At 41.1% G+C, this 22,124-nt stretch overlaps 1 protein-coding gene across 1 annotated transcript in view; it reads right to left on the bottom strand.

Annotated features, from left to right (window-relative positions):
* Positions 1 to 22,124, bottom strand: part of LOC124622174 (MAP7 domain-containing protein 1-like) — a 262,531-nt gene that overhangs the window by 191,551 nt on the left and 48,856 nt on the right. The gene's annotated exons all lie outside the window — the stretch shown is intronic.

Here is a 22,124-nt window from a genome sequence, read left to right as displayed (position 1 = left end):
TCAATGGGATTTAAGTTGAGGGAATGGGCAGGTCACTTCATTCACTGGATGTTCTTTCATTCCAAGAGTGCTCCACCAGCATAATTCGATGCAGTTCCCCCATTGTCATCCATAAAAGGGAAGTGAGGTCCAAGCGTACATCTGTAATGACACACATAGGGAAGGAGTACCAGTGTCCCAATAATGTTGACAGGTCAGATTTGGAGGTCAGAACACTCATGCAACATTATGCCTGCTCACACCCCAACACCTGGACCACCAAAACGATCATGTTCGACAATGTTCCTGGGTGTATTATGTACCCTCATATGGTGAGATGTGGGGACATGTAACATACCCAGGAGCATTGTAGAACATGATCATTAGTTAGTTAGTGTTCCACTGATCAATCTCACAGTAACCGTTATGATGTGGAACATGTCAAGTGCATAAGAAATGCATGAGTCATGAGTCAAGGTCTTTTTTTTTAAAAAAAAAAAAAAAAAAAAAAAGGTTGAAATTTTTATTACCTACCCTATTCCCTTAACTGGCATGAAATACATATATTACACCTATAGATTTATTTATTGCTATTCAAGAACGCATATATGGTACAGAAGGAGTTGTCAAGGAGATATGATCTCAATTTAGTTTTGAAATTACTGTTACTGCTGTCAGACATATCATTTCTTCTGGTAATTTATCGAGAAGTTTACAGCAGCATATTTTACCCCTTTCTGTGTCAAAGATAGGTTAAGCAGAGGACAGTGTAAGTCTTTCTTTCTTCTGGTAATATAATCATGAATGTCACTGTTGTTTTTAAACTGGCCCATGTTGTTGAGAACAAATTTAATTACAGTAGCTGTACTGTAAGGCTGTTGTAAGAATTCCTAACCTTTTAAAAAGATGCCTAAAAGATGTGCAACTACGAGCCACACATATTATTCTAACCACTTTCTTTTGAGCAGTAATCCTTCTTGCCTAAGTGCTGAGTTATCCCAAAACATAATTCCGTATGACATCAGAGAGTGAAAATATGCAAAGTACAAGGGTGGTTTGAAAAGTTCTCAGAACAGAGTAGAAAAAAAAAGTACTTACATCACTGAAACTTTTTTTATTTTTCAATGTAGTCTCCTTGTAGATTAATGCACTTGGTCCAATGATGTTCCAGTGCCTTGATCACATCTCAAAAATGAGTTTCCTCCAGGCCTGCAAAATAGTTGTCAACTCTGGCTATCAATTTTTCATTTGAAGTGAATCTTCATCCACCAAGAAAAATTTTCAGTTTTGGGAAGAGGTGGAAGTCTGATGGCGCCACATCAAGTGAATAAGATGGGTGTGGCAACAATTTATACCTTGGTCCATGTAATTTTGCCGTGACGATGACACGTGTGTGGGTGCGCATTATCTTGATGACAGATTACATTCTTCCTTGCTAAACCTGGCCTTTTTTGCGTATTTTTTGTTGCAATTTGTCCAGGAGGTTAGCATAGTATTCTCCAGTAATTGTTTGCCCAATGGGGAGATAACCTACAAACAGAATCGCCTTAGCATCTCAGAACACTGATGCCATGACCTTTCCCGGAGAAGGAATTGTCTTTGCTTTCTTTGGTGACGGAGAATCAGCATGTTTCCACTGCTTTGACTGTTGTTTTGTCTCTGGGGTATAGTAGTGCAACCAAGTTTCATCTGTGGTCACAAACCAGTGCAAAAAATCTTGTTCGTTTCTCCTAAAATGGGCCAAACATTGTTCTCATTCATTTTTGATCCAGCATCAAGTTTCGTGGCACCCATCTTGCAGATAATTTTTTCACTTCTAATTCTTCAGTTAAAATATGATACACCCTTCCAGATGACATCTAGCAAGCGTGAGCAATTTCATGCACTTTCAATTGGTGATCCTCCATGACCATTTTGTGCACTTTTGCAATGATTTCTGGATTAGTGAAACATCTTGGCCAACCACTGTGTGGATCATCATCTAAGCCCTCCCGGTCAAATTTTAATTCATTTGTCCACTTGGCAACAGTTGACTACGAAGGAGCAAAGCCCCCGGTGCATTCTGGAAAATGGCATGAATGTCCTTTGCTTTCGTACCTTTCTTTACGAAGTACTTAATCACTGCTCCATCCTTGCAAATCACTACATAGAAACAACAACAGAGCCACATCACTGCCACAGCTCTCTTCCAAGAGCACTGACATGGCACGTGTTTAGAAGTAACAGTCCAATGAATATAATGTGAACAACTCGTTGCGCTAGCGCTGACCTCTCATGGTGATTACGAGAACTTTTGAACCACCCTCATATGTTAGCTTACTAATTTCTATATCCTCAAAATTGGCAATTATTATGCTTGCAAAAGTTGCTGAACCGAGTCACTTTAGGAATCCAAAATATGCATTTCTTGATTTTCTGACAACTTTTCCCAGTATGTTACAATAATTTTTACAGTGTGCAATTAATTCTGGGTCTTTACTAATTCTTGCTGTCTCATACAGTTTTCTTTTTCTTTCTGAAAACACTTTAAGATATTCATATATATGTACACCCAAAAACTTAGCATGCTCTACCCTGTCTACTGACTTCTGTTGATGTGTTATATTTATTGAAGGAACTGTACTTCTTGCAGCAGAAAATTGGATGTACTGTGTTTTTTCAAAGTTCAGAGCAAGGCCATTCACAGAAAACCAATTAATAACTTTTCCAAAGAAATTATTTGTATCATTTTCTATTGGAGTTTCTTTTACTGGATTAATAATGATGCTTGTATCATCCGCTGTCTCAGTGGAAATCCGAGCCGTGATTTACTAAGTATCCCATTACTGTTGATATAGCTAACCACTCTTGAATCCATTACTTCCTCAATGATTTTTGAAACTATTGTAAGCAGGATACTGGCTGGTAATTATTGACATCTGTGGTGTCTCCTTTTTATACAGAGACTGGGAAAATATCTTGAGTTAGTGATGCATTACATATGTGACTCAGAACATCAGCTGCAACTTCTCCACACTGTTTTAATATCTTGTTAGAGATTTCATACACTCCAACAGAACATTTATTTTTCAAAGATTTAATGATTTTCCTTATTTCACAAGAGGTTGTTAGGTGAAAAATAATCTGACTAAGATTTCTCAAAACTGCCTCTTCCATGTACTGCTTGGCTTTTTCTTTTGAACTATTCCCACGAATTTTTTCCCCTACACTTAAGAAATAGTTGTTAAAAACATTAGCTACTTGAGTACGGTTGGTTAAGATGGTCTCATTCTCTTTAATAGTAATACTACCTACCCCAGTGGTTACTTTTCCTCTCTCCCTTCTAACAACATTCCATACCGATTTGATTTTATTGCCCGAGTTGTTAATTTCACCTCTAACAAATGCATTTCTTGATTTTCTGACAACTTTTGCCAGTATGTTACAATAATTTTTATAGTGTAAAATTACTTCTGGATCTTCACAAATTCTTGCTGTCTCATACAGTTTTCTTTTTCTTTCTGAAAACACTTTTATACCGCTAGTAATCCAAAGTTTCCTTGAAAACTGTTTGGTGTTACATTCAGTAATTTTTTTGGGAAACAGTGTTCAAAAAGGGATATAAATTTATCACGAAATATGTTGCTTTTATCGTTAGCATTTGTAAATTTTGAAATTTGTGGTAAGGTCTTATTGGACCAAACTGCTGAGGTCATCGGTCCCTAAGCTTATACACTACTTAATCTAACTTAAACTAACTTACGCTAAGGACAACACACACACCTATGCCCTAGGGAGGACTCGAATCTCCAACGTGAGGAGCCGCACGAACCGTTGCAAAGTGCTCTAGACCACGCAGCTAGCCCGCGCGGCATTAGTATTTGGCTCATTATATACCTCTCTCTAATTAATATTTCTTAAACTTTCTCTGAAGTGCTCTATAGATACTGGGTTAAGCAACCTTACACTTTTACATGGTTTCTGAACAGCATATCCTGTTAGGTTTTGAAAGTTAATCAATGGTGTATCATGATCTGATAACCCAGTTATCATAGGGAAAGCATAAATGTTAGTTTTACATCCTTTTGGTGTAAAAATACATTATCTATTAGAGTGCTACTATCTTGAGCTATACTTGTAAGGAAATTGATTACTGAGTCTAAGTTATACATCATTAATAACATTTCTAGTTCACTTTTCATATCAGAATTGCTTAGAAAATTTACATTGAAATCACCACACCATTTCTTCTTTTTGTCTGACAGACAGCTTAATAGGGAGTCAAATTTTTCATGAATAGCTCCCAATCTCCTAATGAAGACCTGTCCACACTGCTGCTAATATCAACACTACATTGTCTACCTGTAGTTCACATCCAGAAACTTCAAAGTGCTGATCGACACAAAATTTGCTTACTTCTGTAGTTTTGTATTTATACCCTTGTTTTGTGTAAATGGCAACTCCTTTATCCATGCTAAACCTGCAAGTGTAAGATGCTAAATTATACCCATTTATACCAACACTTTCCATCCCCACAGTTACATGGTGTTCAGACAGACAAAGTAAATCAATCGCATTTTTATTTTTGAGATGATCTAAACGCACTAACAGCTCATCTACTTTATTTTTTATTCCCCTGATATTTTGATGAAGAAAGTCTATACTACCGTTAGCTTTATCCCTATTTACTGTATATGAAGCTTCTTTTGTTCTATTTTTCTTGACTGTTGTCTTTCTGGACTTTAGCTTTAACCTAAAAAACTCTGTCTGCCTGGTTTCATTAACCACAGGGATTATACCTTGTGTGACTGTGGCCCCCCTTACAGTATCTGCTAATACAGAAGCTAACTTATCTTTCCCTTTCCTATTTAGGTGCAGGCCACGTGTAGTGTATCTCCACATACCAAAAACATCAACTGGAACAATACTTATGTGAGACTCTGCTAGAGTCTGGAGAATTCTGTTCAGTTCAGTGTTAACATCCCTTACAGCAGTATTTACCAAAGGCTGATCAACGCACTGAAAGACCTCCACAAACCCCACATTTGCATGCCCAGTTTCTGCTCCTATTTTGTCCAGGTCACTCCTAATAGTATATCCTGGATTCATAGCCAGGCTGTTTCCTGCTCCCCCACATATAATTACCTTATCTTTCTTCTCAAATTCCCTGTATAGCTGACCTAAGTTTTCTGTCACCTGCACTTAATTTCTCCTGAAGCTGCTGGTGTACACCCCTCCTGTGACTGCTTGCTAGAAGCAGAATTCTCCTTTTCCCATTCTGATTTGAGCCTGCCCTGTCTTTTTTCAATAAGCTAATATTCTGCTTCAACCTACATTGAACTACATCTGGATGACACCCTTAGGTAATTAGTATTGAAGCTCGGACAAACCTAAAATTATTGTTGCCTTTTATGCTATTACACCCATTTAATTCTCAAGTTTGACACTATACTTCTGTTGCCCCAATTTCTCTGGACCAAATAACACTCTGTATTAATCAGTTAAGTCACTAATTAAGAATTTGCTTGATTTATCATAATTTCAAATGTAGCATTTGTACCTGTAAACTGGTAATTCTCCACGTAGACACACAAAATAGTTCTACAAACTTTTTAATGTTGTTAACTAACTTTATTATGCAAATCAAGTCACTGACCAGGTCAGTACCGCCCCACATCATGGCATCATGTGACGACATGTTCCTGTTCTGGCACAGTGAAAAGAAATTACAAACTTAGTAAAGAGAGAGATAGCAGTTAACTATTTGCAGACAGTGGCATTCAGGTTAATAAGCACAGTGACATTGAAAACAGTGATGGGGGACAGTGTAAATAAAATTTATTTTGACACAATATGATGAAAGTTTTTAGGACAGCAAACATAACAGTGCACAGAATATTAACAGAAGAGACAAAGTGAACTGGAAAATGTGCAGATAACACAGAAGAATGTGACAGGAAAGCCACTAAATTAAAAGATAACCAATCAGAAAATTAAGAATGATTCTAGCCAATAGAAGATCAACAATGAAGCAGCCGTAGTTGTTACACAGAAGCCAATAAAGAACATGCTTTGAATCCAGATGTCACTGCTGCAACCTGTCATAGAAGTGTGAACGACTTTGATGGGAGTGACAAGGCAGTGACATCAACCAACCATCACACTAGATTAAAGTAAAGTGTTTGTGTTACAAGAGTTATTCACTATCTTGGAACAATAAGTGACAAAGTGGTAAAAGAAAGTGTGTTTGATGACAGGTTACAGGAACAATATAAGGCTGAGAACATTAAATTACCATTGAGGCTAATAATACAAGGAAGGTCAGAAATTGACAATTTGTTTGCAAAAATGGACAAAACTTATAATAATAGTAGGCAAATTATGGAAAAAAAGAAGAGGTAGCAAAAAATTTAGGATCAAAATTAGATGCTTGGTGTCAACATATTTGGTCTAGCAGAGATGAAATCAAAGAAATAAGGAGATAGAAGTTGATGCTGTTGATTCTGGTCAGTCTGAGTTAACAGAAGTACATCAGATTTGTTCTAATAATAAGGATAATGAAATGGTTTCCCATACAAAGCACAGAGATAATGTTGGAATTAAGAATCTTGGAGTCATGGCAGAAAATATTAGTGTAAATATTGGCACCTTCTATGATGTTGAAACAGGTAGTGAATTATTTTCATGAGAAAGTTGATGACATTGCAAATAAGTCCCAGTTTGGAAAGGAATGTACACTTTTCTTAATAACAGTCATGAAAATGATTTGTAAGTAACTGAATATAATAGAAGGAAAGACCAAAATTACATGTATGTATATAGTAAATGAAATTGTTGATGAGTCTGTTGAATGTAAAGCTTGTGTCATTAGGAATAAGGTAAATGAAATGCAGTTAACCCTTTAACTCCTCTGGACATGTTAACACACACACCCTTGTACCTGTCCCTGTGTGCTCTGAACGTGTTACGCACACCACCAATCCTTCTACCTGGTACTCTGAACGTGTCTATGCATAAACACGTTCAGAGTACCAGTAGAAGGACTGGTGGTGCATGTAAACACGTTCAGAGCACACAGGGATAGGTTCCAAGGCGCGCACATTAACACGTCCAGAGCAGTTAAAGGGTTAATAAACACTAATATAAACAATGCTGTGATGACAGGTGTGCGTATTGGAGAGATGAAGGTTGCTAAAGTAAACAAAACTGTGGTTAAATTACCAACAGTAGATATGCCCTGAATTTTTTAAACTGTTAATGAAGTAGACAATACGCAGAAAGTAATTTTTAATGTAATTTGCTTAAAGTAGTTTTCAATGTGTATGCAAGGGAACTGCCATTGTAAGATATGACGTGTTCAAGGATTCTGTTGAGTGGAGTGCAGTATTTGCAGCTGACTTGAATAATACAAGCAGAATTTCACCCAGAGTTATAAAACTAAATGGAGGACCACTGCATCAGAGTAAATGTTAATCCATTTATAGATAGGGGACTGACTGAATTGTAGTGAACACATTATGTGACAAGTTTTACACTACCCACTAGATCAGGCTGTTCCAACAGAGCTCCAGGGAGGCGGAGCGCTCCGGAGCACTCACTGCAGCAGCTCGGAGCCTGCGTGGAGGGGGAAAGCGAACCCACTACCCCCTGGCCGCATGCAGCCACAACTGACACAATAATCCGTGTTCAATGACAGCTGTGACTAGCCGCGGGAGCTCTGTACCTCTATTGGAGGATACCTTTCTATTCATTGTGAGGGATGGTCGACCGCAGTGTTTTGTATGCCACAAAGTATTTAATTCTGTGAAGAGGTACAATATACAACGACATTACACACGTCTTCACGCAGAGCACTACAGTCAGGTAGAAGGTGTTGCACACAGAGAAGTGGTAGCCAGGCTTAAGAACGACATACCAGTAGACGTAAATTTAAAAACGGTTTCGTAATACAGAGGGTATCAAAACATGCAACATAGTTCATGTTCTGCAATGCGTTTATAATTTTCAGGTGAATGAGAGCAGAGAAAACACTACTGTATCTGGAATTCGAGCAAGTTACAGGGTCGCTCACATCATTGCGATGAGTGGCAAGCCGTTTTTGGTGGGACCACTCGTAAAATCGTGCATGGCAGCTGTTGCAGAATGTTTGTTTCCAAGGGAGGTGCAAACAATGTCTCGTCGAATCCCGGACATGGCAGCAGATTTAGAGAAACAGCTCAGGAAAAAGGTGGAGAGCTTTGTTGCATTTTCGCTAGCGCTTGACGAAAGCACCGACATATCGGACTGTGCTCAGCTTGCAGTCTTTCTGCGTGGTGTCGACATAGAGCTGCAAGTAACTGAAGAACTCTTGGATGTGGCACCACTCGATTACACCATAACAGGATGTGACATTTTTGAAGCTGTTTGTGAATCAGTGGAAATATGAATTTGCCGTGGGATAAGCTCCATTCTGTAGCGACAGATGGTGCACCGCAAATGATCAGGTGTCACCAAGGTTTTGCTTCTCATTTGAAAAATAAAGTCCGGGACAAATTAGGGAAAGACATTTTGACTCTTCTTTGTTTTATTCACCAAGAGGCACTGTGTGCTGAAACAGCAGAGCTAGGTGGCGTAATGAAAGATGTCGCGAAGTGTGTGAATTTTGTGCGGTGTCAAAGGATTCCTGAAAGATGTGGAAGCGGAGTACGGGGATATATCTTACCACAGTACAGTTCGTTGGCTGAGTCGGGGAAAAGTTCTTGCTGTTTTCTTTGCCATTAGTGAGGAAATATCCCTTTTTCTCAAAATGAAAGGGGAAGAAATGTGTTGTCTGAAAGATATAAAATGGATATCAGACCTGGCGTTCCTAGCTGACATAACTATGCATCTGAATAATTTAAATCTGTTATTGCAGGGCAAAGGGCAGCTAATCGTTGACACACATGACCAGATCAAACTGTTCCTGGAAAAGTTACGTTTATTTGAGAGGCAGATGAGTAATGGACATTTAACATTCTTCAATCGTCTTGCTTCCTTAAAATTACCTGAAGGTACTACTTTCGGTGATTACCAAGCAAACTTAAAGCAGCTCATCACATCGTCTGAAACACGATTCTGAGACCTCACTAGTTTGGAAATGGAACTTAAGGTGTTCAGCACTCCTTTTTCAGTTTCCACTGATGACTTGTCATTGTCACTTCAATTGGAGATTATTGATTTGCAAAATTTCCACTGATGACTTGTCATTGTCACTTCAATTGGAGATTATTGATTTGCAAAATTCAACTTTGTTGAAAGAGAGGTACTACAACACGTTGGATTTGTCACGATGGTATCGTTCATTACAGAAAAAAACATTTCCCAAGCTTCACAACAATGCCGCTCAGATCATGTGCATGTTTGGATCTACGTTTTGATGTGAGCAGCTTTTCTGAGCAATGAAAAGAGTAAAAGTAAGGAACGATCGCTTCTTCAGGATGCAACAATGAAGGCCATCCTCCGCATTAACACTGCGAACACTTTGACGCCTGATATTTCCGATCTTGCAATGAAATGCAATGAAAAGAAAATTTCAAGCTACAGAGGCCCAATCAATTTAATATGCAGTTTCTTGTAAAACATTTGTTTCTTATTTATTTCCTGAAGATTGTATTTCCTGGTGTAGCATGTCACCACGTCTTAGCAGCTAAGATTATGAGGTTGTCGATCTTGTAAGACACAGCTAGCACATCAAAACGCTTGCCTTGCCGCCTGCCTCAGCCAGCCATGCCACATGCCAGCCCACTTGAACGGTCACAGCGAGCGACACGGCTCCCTGGAGCAGGGAGCGCTCCGCGGCTCACAACGGAGCCCACGAGCTGGAACAGCCTGCACTAGGTGATCCTTTTCTTACTTTCTTAGATCGTTCTTTTCTCTAACTACCTCATCCATAAATTGTAAGGAAAAATGTAATAATCTATTATCTTCAATTCAAGACATATAAAAACGTTCATTTCTGTAATAACATTTTTCCATATATTAATAAGAGGGTGGAAGCATATGCTATGTCAGCTAAATTACCTGAAAAAAAAGTCTTATTCATTTCTGGACTCAGCTATGGCAAAATGTTCATAAATAATTACAAAATCTTTACCATCAAAGTGATTTGTAAAGTTAAAGATACAATAAGAGATGTATTTAGTAGCAGTAGAAAAAAGGTCTTGTGATACAACAAACCAGGTTCACTTGTATAAATGTTTGAGGATAAGTTCAAAGTTACTTGTTTAATTAAATGTAAAATTAAAATCTGATGGCTATAGTAAAATGCTAGTTTTATAGAAATGTATCACAAATACTCCCTTTCTGATTAAATTAAAAATGGCTAAACAATTTATATAATCTTGCCATTAATACTTTCAGTATATTTGCCAAGAGATAGCCCTTCAGACAAGAGTGGGTAAAAGTAAATAGTTTAAAGTAAAATAATATCCTTATCTGGAGTGATCTAATGCAGTTAAAAAGCTTTTGTCTGTCTGTAATGAGAAAGAGAGGTTTGTTATAATGTTGCTTTGTTGCTATGGAATGACATTTAGTAAAAGTCATTTTTTTGTGTAAGACAGAGCAGGGATTTATTGTTAAATGAAATAATAATGTTGTTATGAAGCAACAATGTGAAGTAATGATAATGAGAAATATGAAAAGACAAACTATAGTGATGAATATGAAATCATAAAGTGTAATGAGGAATTTGTAATAAGGAGATTAATAATGTGGATTAGGAGAAGTATAATGTGAAGTGGTGATGGTTAGGAATGCTGTCTTTGCAGTTTGCTGTTGTTGCAGTAAGACATCTAGAGGATCACAGACAACATTTCAGTAAAATAAATATGAAATTTATAGCACTATAAGTAAAAGTCGAATGAAAGCCTACGTGCTTAACAAGTAATCAGATACACAATGCTACATATTCTATTTTCAGAATAATATAATACTTAACTGAGTCATGCAGTTAAAAATTACTTGCATGTGCATCCTTCTAAATGATTTCAAGTACTGATGCCTGGAGAAAAAATATACTGATAATTAACCTGTTTCAAGGAATGAAATAAATATTTGGTATTCTGACAGATAGAAACAACAGAAAAGTCACAATTTTTTGGAAGCAACTAAGTAAAGATTCAGATATTTAAGTCATTCTGATTTTTATTTGAAGAGAATTGAATGCCTGGGAATAGCTTCTATCTCCTGAAACGAATTGATTCATAATTATATAAAAAATTTTACAAATGCTTATAATCCACATTTCACCTAGAAAGGGATTAATACAATTTATTTCAGGTTAGAGTAAATTTTATTGTGTTGCTAATATAGAGTATTTTCCACATTTTTTCCATGTGCACAGACACTGAGTGGTGTTGCAACCCTGGTCACCGATAGAAGTGCGTGGGAGATAGACCCACAGCCTGGACCATTGGAATCTGGAAGCAAGACTCAAAATATGAGTGCAAGTTTCCACAACTTGGACCACTGGAAGTTGGGGGCTGGACTCAAAATGAAAGAGCGTGTCCCCAGAAACTTGACAATACTGTGAGTGATTACTGTGAAGCACAGATAGTCATATATTGTCCAATGTTTCAAATTAGAAAATTAATTTGTTTAAAAAATGTTTGTATATACAAATATAAAGAATTGCAAAGAATTTGTAAACATTTTTGTAATGAAGGACGCTGACAAGTATCAGTTTCTAAAAACATATTTTTAATTTACAAAAATTTTAGGTGTCTGATCTATATTTTATTTTAAAATGTTTATGCAACTGTTTGTCTGGCACTGAATCATGCAGTCAGATATTTCTCAATGTGTGTGTGTGTGTGTGTGTGTGTGTGTGTGTGTGTGTGTGTGTATAATTCAATGGAGGGGTGCTGGAATCTTTGCATCTGCTCTTATGCACTCCTACTAACAACTATATTTTTCTCTCTCTCAAATGTCAATTGGACCTAGTTATCCACATCATCATATAAATGTCCACCCCCGGTAGCTGAGTGGTCAGCGCAACAGAATGTCAATCCGAAGGGCCTGGGTGCGATTCCTGGCTGGGTTGGAGATTTTATCCACAAAGGGACTGGGTGTTGTGTTGTCCCGATCATCATCATTTCATCCCCATCGACACGCAAGTCACCGAAGTGGCGTTAAATCGAAAGACTTGCACCCGGCAAACGGTCTACCCAATGGGAGGCCCTAGTCACACGACATTAATTAATCATATAAATGTAATACATGTCCAAATATTGTTCAGACAACATTTCATGAAAATGTATTATTCAGTAGATAATTTTCAAGAAGCTGATTACAGTAATGTGTTCAGTTTTCCTCAAAACCATGTTAACTTAAAGTGATTATATATAAAAACAAAGATGAGGTGACTTACCGAACAAAAGCGCTGGCAGGTCGATAGACACACAAACAAACACAAACATACACACAAAATTCAAGCTTTCGCAACAAACTGTTGCCTCATCAGGAAAGAGGGAAGGAGAGGGGAAGACGAAAGGAAGTGGGTTTTAAGGGAGAGGGTAAGGAGTCATTCCAATCCCGGGAGCGGAAAGACTTACCTTAGGGGAAAAAAAGGACAGGTATACACTCGCACACACGCACATATCCATCCACACATACAGACACAAGCAGACATATTTAAAGACAAAGAGTTTGGGCAGAGATGTCAGTCGAGGCAGAAGTGTAGAGGCAAAGAAGTTGTTGAAAGACAGGTGAGGTATGAGTGGCGGCAACTTGAAATTAGCGGAGATTGAGGCCTGGCGGATGACGAGAAGAGAGGATATACTGAAGGGCAAGTTCCCATCTCCGGAGTTCGGATAGGTTGGTGTTGGTGGGAAGTATCCAGATAACCCGGACGGTGTAACACTGTGCCAAGATGTGCTGGCTGTGCACCAAGGCATGTTTAGCCACAGAGTGATCCTCATTACCAACAAACACTGTCTGCCTGTGTCCATTCATGGGAATGGACAGTTTGTTGCTGGTCATTCCCACATAGAATGCATCACAGTGTAGGCAGGTCAGTTGGTAAATCACGTGGGTGCTTTCACACGTGGCTCTGCCTCTGATCGTGTACACCGTCCAGGTTACAGGACTGGAGTAGGTGGTGGTGGGAGGGTGCATGGGACAGGTTTTGCATCGGGGGCGGTTACAAGGATAGGAGCCAGAGGGTAGGGAAGGTGGTTTGGGGATTTCATAGGGATGAACTAACAGGTTACGAAGGCTAGGTGGACGGCGGAAAGACACTCTTGGCGGAGTGGGGAGGATTTCATGAAGGATGGATCTCATTTCAGGGCAGGATTTGAGGAAGTCGTATCCCTGCTGGAGAGCCACATTCAGAGTCTGGTCCAGTCCCGGAAAGTATCCTGTCACAAGTGGGGCACTTTTGTGGTTCTTCTGTGGGGGATTCTGGGTTTGAGGGGACGAGGAAGTGGCTCTGGTTATTTGCTTCTGTACCAGGTCGGGAGGGTAGTTGCGGGATGCGAAAGCTGTTTTCAGGTTGTTGGTGTAATGATTCAGGGATTCCGGACTGGAGCAGATTCGTTTGCCACGAAGACCTAGGCTGTAGGGAAGGGACCGTTTGATGTGGAATGGGTGGCAGCTGTCATAATGGAGGTACTGTTGCTTGTTGGTGGGTTTGATGTGGACGGACGTGTGAAGTTGGCCATTGGACAGGTGGAGGTCAACGTCAAGGAAAGTGGCATGGGATTTGGAGTAGGACCAGGTGAAACTGATGGAACCAAAGGAGTTGAGGTTGGAGAGGAAATTCTGGAGTTCTTCTTCACTGTGAGTCCAGATCATGAAGATGTCATCAATAACTCTGTACCAAACTTTGGGTTGGCAGACTTGGGTAACCAAGAAGGCTTCCTCTAAGCGACCCATGAATAGGTTGGCGTACGAGGGGGCCATCCTGGTGCCCATGGCTGTTCCCTTTAATTGTTGGTATGTCTGGCCCTCAAAAGTGAAGAAGTTGTGGGTCAGGATGAAGCTGGCTAAGGTGATGAGGAAAGAGGTTTTAGGTAGGGTGGCAGGTGATCGGCGTGAAAGGAAATGCTCCATCGCAGCGAGGCCCTGGACGTGCGGAATATTTGTGTATAAGGACGTGGCATCAATGGTTACAAGGATGGTTTCCGGGGGTAACAGATTGGGTAAGGATTCCAGGCGTTCAAGGAAGTGGTTGGTGTCCTTGATGAAGGATGGGAGACTGCATGTAATGGGTTGAAGGTGTTGATCTACGTAGGCAGAGACACGTTCTGTGGGGGCTTGGTAACCAGCTACAATGGGGCGGCCGGGATGATTGGGTTTGTGGATTTTAGGAAGAAGGTAGAAGGTAGGAGTGCGGGGTGTCGGTAGGGTCAGGAGGTTGATGGGGTCAGGTGAAAGGTTTTGCAGGGGGCCTAAGGTTCTGAGGATTCCTTGAAGCTCCACCTGGACATCGGGAATGGGGTTACCTTGGCAAACTTTGTATGTGGTGTTGTCTGAAAGCTGACGCAGTCCCTCAGCCACATACTCCCGACGATCAAGTACCACGGTCGTGGAACCCTTGTCCGCCGGAAGAATGACGATGGATCGGTCAGCCTTCAGATCACGGATAGCCTGGGCTTCAGCAGTGGTGATGTTGGGTGTAGGATTAAGGTTTTTTAAGAAGGATTGAGATGCAAGGCTGGAAGTCAGAAATTCCGGGACTGGACCAGACTCTGAATGTGGCTCTCCAGCAGGGATACGACTTCCTCAAATCCTGCCCTGAAATGAGATCCATCCTTCATGAAATCCTCCCCACTCTGCCAAGAGTGTCTTTCCGCCGTCCACCTAACCTTCGTAACCTGTTAGTTCATCCCTATGAAATCCCCAAACCACCTTCCCTACCCTCTGGCTCCTATCCTTGTAACCGCCCCCGATGCAAAACCTGTCCCATGCACCCTCCCACCACCACCTACTCCAGTCCTGTAACCTGGACGGTGTACACGATCAGAGGCAGAGCCACGTGTGAAAGCACCCACGTGATTTACCAACTGACCTGCCTACACTGTGATGCATTCTATGTGGGAATGACCAGCAACAAACTGTCCATTCCCATGAATGGACACAGGCAGACAGTGTTTGTTGGTAATGAGGATCACCCTGTGGCTAAACATGCCTTGGTGCACAGCCAGCACATCTTGGCACAGTGTTACACCGTCCGGGTTATCTGGATACTTCCCACCAACACCAACCTATCCGAACTCCGGAGATGGGAACTTGCCCTTCAGTATATCCTCTCTTCTCGTCATCCGCCAGGCCTCAATCTCCGCTAATTTCAAGTTGCCGCCACTCATACCTCACCTGTCTTTCAACAACTTCTTTGCCTCTACACTTCTGCCTCGACTGACATCTCTGTCCAAACTCTTTGTCTTTAAATATGTCTGCTTGTGTCTGTATGTGTGGATGGATATGTGCGTGTGTGCGAGTGTATACCTGTCCTTTTTTCCCCCTAAGGTAAGTCTTTCCGCTCCCGGGATTGGAATGACTCCTTACCCTCTCCCTTAAAACCCACTTCCTTTCGTCTTCCCCTCTCCTTCCCTCTTTCCTGATGAGGCAACAGTTTGTTGCGAAAGCTTGAATTTTGTGTGTATGTTTGTGTTTGTTTGTGTGTCTATCGACCTGCCAGCGCTTTTGTTCGGTAAGTCACCTCATCTTTGTTTTTATATATAATTTTTCCCACGTGGAATGTTTCCTTCCATTATATTAACTTAAAGTGATGAATACTTGAAAATTTTACTACAGTAAGTAATGATTAATTTTGACTAAGCTAATCAATACTTTTAGAAGTATTGACATCTACCATTGGAAGGCTAGGAACCAGAAATATACAGTTGTTGTTGTTGTGGTCTTCAGTCCTGAGACTGGTTTGATGCAGCTCTCCATGCTACTCTACCCTGCACAAGCTTCTTCATCTCCCAGTACCTACTGCAGCCTACGTCCTTCTGAATCCACTTAGTGTATTCATCTCTTGGTCTCCCTCTACGATTTTTACCCTCCACACTGCCCTCCAATACTAAATTGGTGATCCCTTGATGCCTCAGAACATGTCCTACCAACCGATCCCTTCTTCTAGTCAAGTTTTGCCACAAACTCCTCTTCTCCCCAATTCTATTCAATACCTCCTCATTAGTTATGTGATCTACCCATCTAATCTTCAGCATTCTTCTGTAGCACCACATTTCAAAAGCTTCTATTCTCTTCTTGTCTAAACTATTTATCGTCCATGTTTCACTTCCATACATGGCTACACTCCATACAAATACTTTCAGAATTGACTTCCTGACACTTAAATCTATACTCAATGGTAACAAATTTCTCTTCACCAGAAATGCTTTCCTTGCCAATGCCAGTCTAGATTTTACATCCTCTCTACTTCGACCATCATCAGTTATTTTGCTCCCAAATAGCAATACTCATTTACTACTTCAAGCATTTCATTTCCTAATCCAATTCCCGCAGCATCACCTGATTTAATTCGACTACACTCCATTATTCTCGTTTTGCTTTTGTTGATGTTCAACTTATATCCTCCTTTCAAGACACTGTCCATTCCGTTCAGCTGCTCTTCCAGGTCCTTCGCTGTCTCTGACAGAATTACAATGTCATAGGCGAACCTCAAAGTTTTTATTTCTTCTCTGCGGATTTTAATTCCTACTCCAAATTTTGCTTTTGTTTCCTTTACTGCTTGCTCAATGTACAGATTGAATAACATCGGGGAGAGGCTACAACCCTGACTCACTCCCTGCCCAACCACTGCTTCCCTTTCATGTCCCTCAACTCTTACAACTGCCATCTGGTTTCTGTACAAATTGTAAATAGACTTTCGCTCCGTGTATTTTACCCCTGCCATCTTCAGAATTTGAAAGAGAGTAGTCCAGTCAACATTGTCAAAAGCGTTCTCTAAGTCTACAAATGCTAGAAATGTAGGTTTGCCTTTCCTTAATCTATTTTCTAAGATAAGTCGTAGGCTCAGTACAGCCTCACATGTTCCAACATTTCTACAGAATCCAACCTGATCTTCCTGGAGGTTGGCTTCTACCAGTTTTTCCATTCGTCTGTAAAGAATTCGTGTTAGTATTTTGCAGCAGTGGCTTATTAAACTGATAGTTCGGTAATTTTCACATCTGTCAACACCTGATTTCTTTGGGATTGGCATTATTATATTCTTCTTGCAGTCTGAGGGTATTTCGCCTGTCTCATACATCTTGCTCACCAGATGGTAGAGTTTTGTCAGGGCTGCCTCTCCCAAGGCTGTCAGTAGTTCTAATGGAATGTTGTTTACTCCCGGGGCCTTGTTTCGACTTAGGTCTTTCAGTGCTCTGTCAAACTCTTCGCGCAGTATCATATCTCCCATTTCATCTTCATCTACATTCTCTTCCATTTCTATAATATTGTCCTTAAGAACCTTGCTCTTGTATAGATCCTCTGTACTCTCATGGCTTTTGTAATGGCATAGCATGACAGATAATAAGTGCAAACAATAATCCATCTACTGCCACTAGCAGATGGAAATCGCCTGATGAGGTCAATCCCAACACTTTGGAAAGGCATTTCGGCTGGTGGAATTGGTATGAGTCAGCCAGGTGGTTTCTGAGGAACTGCCTTTTTCCTCTGGCACTCTCGACAACGCAACACATTATGATGGACACTCTTAAATAAACCTGGCCAGAAAAATCTCTTGTGGATCCTATCGTACATCTTAATCAATCCTAAATGTCCAGCCTCAGGTGTCTCATGGAATTTCTGCAGAATATCTAAGTGCATGTGTTTAGAAATCACTGGTAGCCACCTCTTTCTAAACAGATCAAAGTTTTCCTTTCAAAGTAATCCACTAACTACCTTAAATTGTCCTTTCACATCCTCTGGCCGATTTAAGACAAGCATAATTTGAGATATCTTGGTGTCCTCCTCCTGCTCAGCAGAGAGATCCTGGAGTGCAGCGAGACAATCACTATCTTCATCAAAGTCTTGATGGTCTTGCACAGTGTTTCTTGAGAGACAGTCAGCATCTTGGTGTTTTCTTCCACTTTTGTACACTATGATACTGTCATATGCCTGAAAACGTAGTGCCCACCTGGCGAGTCATCCTGTTGGATCCTTAAGACGTGTCAACCAACAGGTGTGCTCCCTGCCGCTGTTGGATAAGCAGCTGCCAGCAGAAAGTCGTATACTCCTAGCTCACTCATTTGTTACATAGTTTAATTCTTAATTTCTTTGCGTGTTTTTGGTACTTTCATTGTTTAATTCATAAATTTCGGGCATAGTATAGCATTTGAGAGTTGTAGCATCGCGCTTTTAGTACCTGAATAGTGTAAATTCGCGTAGTCGTCTGTCTTCTGTTTTTGTTTTGAACAGCCAGTGTCGGTTGGTCACAGCCAGTGTGCTCCCTGCCGCCGTTGGATAAGCAGCTGCCAGTAGAAAGTCGTATACTCCTAGCTCACTCATTTGTTACATAGTTTAATTCTTAATTTCTTTGCGTGTTTTTGGTACTTGCATTGTTTAATTCATAAATTTCTGGCGTATTATAGTATTTGAGAGTTGTAGCATCGCGTTTTAGTACCTGAATAGTGTAAAATTGCGTAGTCTCCTTCCGCCGCCAAGCAGTGTGTCAGCAGTGCGCAAGTAGCAGCATTACTGCATTTACTAGGCAATCTTGTATTTTAATAACCATTTAAATTTTGTGTCGATTTGTTTGTGCTCTCTGTAGATTAATTCAGACGTTCTTTGCACAACAGTTTTTAGCATGGATAGGGACTGCAACTGCTGTGTTCGGATGCAGGCTGAGTTGGCATCCGTTCGCTCCCAGCTTCAGGCAGTGTTGGCTTCGGTCACGCAGCTTGAGGCTGTTGCCAATGGGCATCACTGTGGGGGTTCGGATGGGGGTTTGTCGGGGACGGCCAGCTCGTCTCATGCATCCCCCGACCGGACTACGACTGTGGCTACCCGGGATACTGCCCACATTGAGGCTGATCCCTCACCTGTGGTAGAGTGGGAGGTCGTCTCGAGGTGTGGCAGGGGGCAAAAGACATTCCGGAGGGCTGAACGGAAGGCCTCTCCAGTTTGTCTGACGAACCAGTTTCAGGCTCTGTCTCCAGCTGATACTGATCTTCGTCCAGAGATGGCTGCTTGTCCTGTTACAGAGGTTGCCCCTCAGTCTGCAAGATCCGGGCAGTTGCAGAGGGTGGGCTTACTGGTAGTTGGGAGCTCCAACGTCAGGCGCGTAATGGGTCCCCTTAGGGATATGGCAGCAAGAGAGGGGAAGAAAACCAATGTGCACTCCGTGTGCATAATGGGGGGAGTCATTCCAGATGTGGAAAGGGTCCTTCTGGATGCCATGAAGGGTACAGGGTGCACCCATCTGCAGGTGGTTGCTCATGTCGGCACCAATGATGTGTGTCGCTATGGATCGGAGAAAATCCTCTCTGGCTTCCGGCGGCTATCTGATTTGGTGAAGACTGCCAGTCTCACTAGCGAGATGAAAGCAGAGCTCACCATCTGCAGCATCGTTGACAGGACTGACTGCGGACCTTTGGTACAGAACCGAGTGGAGGGTCTGAATCAGAGGCTGAGATGGCTCTGCGACCGTGTGGGTTGCAGATTCCTCGACTTGCACCATAGGGTGGTGGGGTTTCAGGTTCTGCTGGATATGTCAGGAGTCCACTACACGCAGCAATCGGCTACACGGGTAGCAGGGGTTGTGTGGCATGAACTGGGCGGTTTTTTAGGTTAGATGGCCTCGGGCAAGTACAGAAAGGGCAACAGCCTCAAAGGGTGCGGGGCAAAGTCAGGACATGCGGGGACCAAGCAGCAATCAGAATTGTAATTGTAAACTGTCGAAGCTGCATTGGTAAAGTACCGGAACTTCAAGTGCTGATAGAAAGCACCAAAGCTGAAATTGTTATAGGTACAGAAAGCTGGCTGAAGCCAGAGATAAATTCAGCCGAAATTTTTACAAAGGCACAGACGGTGTTTAGAAAGGATAGAGTGCATGCAACCGGTGGGTGCATGTTTGTCACTGTTAGTAGTAGTTTATCCTGTAGTGAAGTAGAAGTGGATAGTTCCTGTGAATTATTATGGGTGGGAGTTAAACTTAACAACCGAGCTAGGTTAATAATTGGCTCCTTTTACTGACCTCCCGACTCAGCAGCATTAGTGGCAGAACAACTGAGAGAAAACTTGGAATACATTTCACATAAATTTTCTCAGCATATTATAGCCTTAGGTGGAGATTTCAATTTACCAGATATAGACTAGGACACTCAGATGCTTAGGACGGGTGGTAGGGACAGAGCATCGAGTGACATTAAACTGAGTGCACTATCCGAAAATTACCTCAAGCAATTAAACAGAGAACTGACTCATGGAGATAACATCTTGGACCTACTGATAACAAACAGACCCGAACTTTTTGACTCTGTAAGTGCAGAACAGGGAATCAGTGATCATAAGGCCGTTGCAGCATCCCTGAATATGGAAGTTAATAGGAATATAAAAAAAAGTTTATCTGTTTAGCAAGAGTAATAGAAGGCAGATTTCAGACTACCTAACAGATCAAAACGAAAATTTCTGTTCCGACACAGAGAATGTTGAGTGTTTATGAAAAAAGTTTAAGGCAATTGTAAAATGAGTTTTAGACAGGTACGTGTCGAGTAAAACTGTGAGGGATGGGAAAAACCCACCGTGGTTCAACAACAAAGTTAGGAAACTACTGCGAAAGCAAAGAGAGCTTCACTCCAAGTTTAAACACAGCCAAAACCTCTCAGACAAACAGAAGCTAAACGATGTCAAAGTTAGCGTAAGGAGGGCTATGCGTGAAGCGTTCAGTGAATTCGAAAGTAAAATTCTATGTACCGACTTGACAGAAAATCCTAGGAAGTTCTGGTCTTACGTTAAATTAGTAAGTGGCTCGAAACAGCATATTCAGACACTCCGGGATGATGATGGCATTGAAACAGAGGATGACACGCGTAAAGCTGAAATGCTAAACACCTTTTTCCAAAGCTGTTTCACAGAGGAAGACCGCACTGCAGTTCCTTCTCTAAATCCTCGCGCAAACGAAAAAATGGCTGACACCAAAATAAGTGTCCAAGGAATAGAAAAGCAACTGAAATCACTCGACAGAGGAAAGTCCACTGGACCTGACGGGACACCAATTTGATTCTACACAGAGTACGCGAAAGAACTTGCCCCCCTTCTAACACCCGTGTACCTCAAGTCTCTAGAGGAACGTAAGGTTCCAAATGATTGGAAAAGAGCACAGGTAGTCCCAGTCTTCAAGAAGGGTCATCGAGCAGATGCGTAAAACTATAGACCTACATCTCTGACGTCGATCTGTTGTAGAATATTAGAACATGTTTTTTGCCCGCGTATCATGTCGTTTTTGGAAACCCGAATTTACTCTGTAGGAATCAACATGGATTCCAGAAATAGCGATCGTGTGAGACCCAACTCGATTTATTTGTTCATGAGACCCAGAAAATATTAGATACAGGCTCCCAGGTAGATGCTATTTTCCTTGACTTCTGGAAGGCGTTCAATACAGTTCCGCACTGTCGCCTGATAAACAAAGTAAGAGCCAATGGAATATCAGACTAGAACACAGCATGTTGTTATCAATGGAGAGACGTCTACAGACATTAAGGTAACCTCTGGCGTGCCATAGGGGAGTGTTATGGGACCATTGCTTTTCACAATATATATAAATGACCTAGTAGATAGTGTCGGAAGTTCCATGCAGCTTTTCACGGATGATGCTGTAGTATACAGAGAAGTTGCAGCATTAGAAAATTGTAGCGAAATGCAGGAAGATCTGCAACGGATAGGCACTTGGTGCAGGGAGTGGCAACTGACCCTTAACATAGACTAATGTAATGTATTGCGAATACATAAAAAGAAGGATCCTTTATTGTATGATTATATAATAGTGGAACAAACACTGGTAGCAGTTACTTCTGTAAAATATCTGGGAGTATGAGTGCGGAACGATTTGAAGTGGAATGATCGTATAAAATTAATTGTTGGTAAGGCAGGTACCAGGTTGAGATTCATTGGGAGAATCCTTAGAAAATGTAGTCCATCAACAAAGGAGGTGGCTTACAAAACACTCGTTCGACCTATACCTGAGTATTGCTCATCAG

The sequence above is a fragment of the Schistocerca americana genome, chromosome 1, assembly GCF_021461395.2.
Source record: "Schistocerca americana isolate TAMUIC-IGC-003095 chromosome 1, iqSchAmer2.1, whole genome shotgun sequence".
NCBI classification, from domain to species: domain Eukaryota; kingdom Metazoa; phylum Arthropoda; class Insecta; order Orthoptera; family Acrididae; genus Schistocerca; species Schistocerca americana.
This window is presented reverse-complemented; position numbering and strand designations above follow the sequence as displayed.